Source organism: Sinohyriopsis cumingii, chromosome 3 (genome assembly GCF_028554795.1).
Source record: "Sinohyriopsis cumingii isolate HCF-2022 chromosome 3, ASM2855479v2, whole genome shotgun sequence".
Taxonomy (NCBI): Eukaryota; Metazoa; Mollusca; class Bivalvia; order Unionida; family Unionidae; genus Sinohyriopsis; species Sinohyriopsis cumingii.
In genome coordinates, this window is record NC_142963.1 from 106,590,947 (window position 1) to 106,596,946 (window position 6,000).

Consider the following 6,000-nt stretch of genomic DNA (forward strand, 5'->3'; position numbering starts at 1 on the left):
CGCTGTAATAATCATCAGCAATTGCATTAATGAGAGATCGATAAACATTAATATCCATAATACCGCCTGTAAATAATCTTCGACAAATATCAGATATTTTATTAATAATGTCTGGAGAATTATTTCCATCTCGTTTTCCTCCGATCAGAATTTCTAATCGTTCAACATCAGAAAGAACATTGTTAGGACAAGTAATAAGGCCACTTCCTTGAGTAACAAAACCACTTCCACTCGCACCTGGAGGTGTGCCACCTTCTGTTTCTCTTTGCCTTACGTACTTTCTAAATTGATTAAAATTCCTGTCGTCATCGTCAGCAAGTTTATTAGTAAATATGGAATATACATCTTTAACCTAATCATCTTTTGTTTTCCAAGATCCAGTATAATCAGATTTTGCTTATTTTTCAGTTTGATTGCATCCCTGTGCGGCAATATCTACTGCGTCATTGTATTTTGATCCCATGATTCTGGTTAAAACCACTAGTTGTATATTTATTCTTAATATCAATTACTTGTAGAAATTGTGATTTAGGAAATTGTAATTTAAAAGATTGTAGTTGAGGTTGCTTTTGAATTTTTTGTGTTTTAAAATTTTTTGGTTTTTGTGGCTCAGGAATTTTTGGTTTTTGTGGCTCAGGTTGAAAAATTTGTGGCTCGTGTTGAAATTGTTGTTCACGTGACTCTTAAATTTTATTTACTTTTTCAATATATTCTTGATATATTGGATCATCATTTCAAGCCTCTTTTTTGTTGTAATATATACGATATATCTATTTAAATTTTTTATCAACATTTACACAAGCATACTCAGGCTTTAAATATTTAGACTTTTGAAGAAAACCTTTCAATGCAGTACGAGGTAATTCTTCCTCTGTAACAATTTCTTTATTAGTAAGTTTTTCAATAACACCTTTTCTAATTTTTTTAGTCAATGCAATATTATTTTTATTACTTTGGGTTTTGATGCAAGATCTTTTTTATTTCACCAATATCTTAAAATATTTATTCTTCTCTACCAGGAAATTGAGCAGCAACTATTTCACCTGGAAGATCTCTTAAAATCTTTTATGTTTGCTTAGTTCTTCTTGCTATCTTTTCAGTTTGCTAAGCCGTTTGTTTTAAAGTTGGAAGAAGACCTACGGTAGCTTCTGCAACTCTTTCAGTAACTTTTGTAACAGGTTTAAATGATTCTTCTGTATCTTCTGTAAATTCAACTTGAGATTCCTGACGTTCTTGCAGTTTTTGTCTAACAGCATCACGAAGAGGAAGATATTTTCTAATTGCTTCTAATCTTTCTCGAGCTAATCTAGCAGTATAAGATTCCATTGTTGATATAATAATGATTTAATTACTCACACAATACAGCAGCAGAGAGGGTGCGACCACAAATAAGTGTCATGGTGGGCAAACAAAAACACACAAATTTTGAAAAACACAAACAACAAAAGAAAGAGTAACAAAATAAACTAACCCAATTAGAGAAACTCTCGGTCTTTTGTTGGAGCTTTCGGTTTGACGTTGTTGACTTTTTATTTTTATTTTTCGTAGAAAGCTTTGTTTTTTTTTTTAATGGACCTTCCAGCGAGCGGTCTGTTCGCCCTCTCTGCTACACAGAGTGTAGCTAATGTATGCACTGTAGAACTGTAGTGCCAAGGGTGTACCGATGCTGATTAATATTTTGCCAAACTAAAGGAATGACGCTCCAGAAATTTTTACTTGAATTAGACACTGTTAAGGACAAGCTGGAAAACGTATCGAAAAGCAATAATTATATATCATGTGTTAATATAGAGTGAAATAATGTAGGAAACGGAAGGAAAATGCAAGAATATTTAAGGAAAAGAAACAAATACGGAATATATATATATATATATATATATATATATATATATATATATATATATATATATATATATATAGTGAGAACTCAATGGCTTCAGTCTTATAATCTAAGTTACACATTTTCTTGCAAGCAGTCATGATTACACCCCTAAGTGATTTGTACAAATACCATTGCTCTTTGTTTGACAAGTGCTCTCCATCTGCCCGGAATTTATCCCTGCAATCCTTGATTTCGACGAGGAAAGGAAATTTACCATTGTGTTTCCAGAATGTCATCTATGGATAGGAAGTGACTTCCGTCCGCAGATCTCCATACACCGACCATGCGAAATAATTATAAGGTGTATGACCACCACGTATGAACGTGGAAGCATCTGGCATAATACAATTAGTTTGACATGGTACTTACGATGTAATTGTCAGGCAAGCGAAATCAGTTTGAAGGCTAATGCGTGGGGTCATTATAAAGGCTCAGTTCCTGAACGTGTCATAAAAGGATAGTGCCGATGGCAGTGGCGTCGCTAGGGGATGCGGGGGGTGCGGACCGCACCGGGTGACACCATTTCAGAGGGGTGACACCAAAATGAAAAATTGCAAATTTTACAGAGCACACACTGCTCGGTCTAGTCGGATTTCATAAGCGGATAACCGATCATAGTTAAATACATGACTAGCAGGCACAGCAGTGGCGTCGATAGGGGGATGCGGGGGGTGCGGACTGCACCGGGTGACACCATCAGAGGGGGTGACACCAAAATGACATTACTAAGGATTCTGTAAGGTCTGTTACGGAAGGAGGACCATGGGGGTGACACCATGAGCTACCGCACTGGGTGACACCAACCCGAGTGACGCCACTGGCCGATGGCACGGCATGGTTTTATTTTACATTTATCTACTGTTAGTCTTTTGAAATTAATTTGCTTGAAAGTTATCACGCTAGCACTCAGTGTAGATAGAAATAGTCCCAGCTTAACAAATAAATTCCATTGAAGTCACTGAAACCGTTTTATATCAGGCGATCAGCTTTAACTTCATTCTGGAAACCGTCTAAATAAACTATCAGTAGAAAGCCGGTAACAAATGACATCAGAGTAAAAATTACATCAAAACAATGGCTTGAAAATTTTCCTCATTCAAACATTTTCAAAAGTTTTAATATGTCTTCTCTATGTGTTTCTCGCCCAATTTTTGCAGCACTTTCTGTCAAATTGTTATGCAAAATTAGCATACAAACTGTTCACATAATACAAATAAAATTTTAGTTAAGTATAAATTTTGTCCATTCAAGGACTATTTCATTCTTTAAAGTAAACAGTGCTTGGGGCTCCTTGGCGACATTCAGGTTAGAAATTATAAATCAATGAATGAAATTACCAAGTTTTGTGCATTTTTAATATCCTTGGTGCTTGATTTGCTTTGAATTTGAATCGGAGTATGGGTGGGTGGGTAGATGGATGGGTGTACAAACAAACAGGAGGGTGTGGGAATACGATAGTTTAAAACACTTTTCTTGTGACTATTTCTACTTCCATCCCTGTGGCTGTTTCTGTAATCGTTTTTTTTTTCTTTAATCGATCCTTCAAGGATTGTAATCATTGTTCTAAGCGTGACATCTAGGATTAGGAGACGACACTTAGGATTAGGAGGTAGATATAGTGTCAATTGTTTGTACGAACTATGTAGTTCCATTCAGCGTTTGTACAAAACTAAAACTGAACTACCTCCTTCCATAATATAAAAGGGTACAAGTGTGATGTCTTTCAAGAAATGTGTGTCCTTTTCTAATCTTTTTCTTCATCATCTCCTCACTCTTTCTATATAGGTCCAGCAGTCGATTATTCGGAACTCTTTAAACATACCGAGTTTTTCATGCACAGATAAAGTGTTGGTGGTTATGTCTTTGCATGTACTGTTCATAAATTTTCTTCACTGTATTGGCTGATAAACGAAATCCAGTAAAGGTAGTCATTAACACACGCACCACATATCGTCCAAAAATCAATTTTTTTGTTGTTGAATTTAATTATAGTGGCGTGCGCACAATTGTGCATGTGCCACTTTTTTCTGACTGCACCGCAGCCTGCTAGTTGTTCCTGGGGAAGGGGATGGTGTCACCTCCCCCAGGCTTTTATGGATTCAAGGAACCCTGATAGTTTGGCCTCAATCTGTGGGTCCATAAAGATCCCTACAGTTGAATGGTTGGCTGTCATTAGTGGGAAGGAGAGCTCGGGAACGGTCCTGCTTGCTTTACATCGCTGGTTTCTTGTTGCATTTGCCTGGTGTTACTTGCGATTTTTTATTTTTTTATTTTTCTTTCTTCTTAAAAATGTTCTAAAAGGAGGGGGGATGTTCTATGCTGTTTATAGAGGTTCTTAGTAGAAATCATGTATGAAGAGAGATTTTCAAGGTTATTATGGTATTACTAGTCGAGGTGTTTAGGGTGTGTTTCCTACGTTATGTTATTTATAAGTTTTTAGATATTACCTCTTTAAGTTATTTATTAATTAATGTTTTTAGAGATTGAATGTTATTTATACTTTCTTTAGCAAGAGACCGGAGTCCTAGCCGATTACACGGTTCGTTAAGGACATCTAGGACCGGAATCCTAGCTGATTACTCGGTTCGTTAAGGACATCTAGGTCATCCGATTTTGGACCTCAACAATGAACATTTAACTTGTCTCTGACTTGAGGGTAAACAGGAACAAAATACTGTAATATCACAAAAGCCATGTCACCTAGATTGTCACCTAGATTGTGTGCCATATGCATGTGTATATGCGTGTGTGTGTGTGTGTGTTTTTCTTTTTTACTTTCTCTGTAGATTATATTTATTATCCCTAGATTGTCTGATAACCAGAAATGTTTGATTGTAAGGTGACCCTGGGATGGTTCCCCGACCCATTGGTCAACTTATTACGGGGTTAATAAAAAAAAAAAACTAAGCTATAAAAAAAAAAAAAAGATTTTGCGGTTTCCTTAGTTTTTTATAGGTGCTTCGTAAGTGAATTATTTATTAATACTTTTATAAAATTGAATGATATGTTATGGGTTTTTATGTGGTGGCTTCTAAATTTATTTAGCTAGTTACTGGGTCTTTTGGTTTTGTGGGCATAATAATAATATTTTGTTCCTAAGTCCTGCTGAGTCTATGAACTGATTTATATTTTTATATGCTGATTGTTTATTTTTATCAGAGTCCATAAATAACTCTGGGTATGTGTGTGGTGATCCAATCTCTTTTTGGATTTTGATAAATATTTTCCGAGCGGGTTGATATTTTGGGCATATATTGAATACGTGGTGTGGATCTTCGGTGGTGTGGCAGTTAAAGCAGTTAATGGTTGTTGGTCTGGGTCCTATAAACCTTCCAAAACTGCTTGCTAGTTTAGTTTTTCCAGTTATTATCCTGTTTATGGTTTTCTGTTTTAAATAGGTACCCTTAGGTAGCTGTATGTTCCTATCTACGTTTTTTTTGGTTTCATGGTGCTTTTACCTTTCGTGGAGGAGTTCCAAACATCTTGCCATGTTTGGTCTATATATCCTTGTGCGAAGCTTATTGCTTCTGTAGAGCTATAGTTAAGCTTGATAGAGTTTTGACCTCCTAGTTTGGTTTTTGCAACTTTGTCTGCTGTTTCGTTGCCAGAGATTCCAATGTGCGACGGTATCCACATGAGCTCGACTAATTGATGTGCTGTGGTAATATCGTCGATTAATTGGCATGCTCTGTCGAAGAATTGTTCCCTAGAGTGTGTATTGCGATTTTGGATCGATTTGATAACGCATAGGGAATCGCTTATAATGACTGCTTTAGGTATTTGGTTGTCTTTGATCCATTGTAGTGATTCAAGTATAGCCCAGAATTCAGTGGTGTAAATGGAGCAATAGTCAGGTAATCTGGATCCTGTTTGTATATTGAATTCAGGGATGACTATTGCTGCTGCTGTTCTTGGTGGGTTGTTTGTTTTTGATCCATCGGTATATATTTTAACATAGTCCGGGTATTTTTGGTTGATTTCGTTTACCAGTACAGGTTTTAGTAAGTTTTCTTGTCCTTCTTTATTGCCTAATTTGGTAGCTTCATTGTTAATCCTTAGTGGTTTTTGTAACCAGGGTGATTTGTTCTGGTCTGTATTGTTTGTTACCTGTTTTTTTT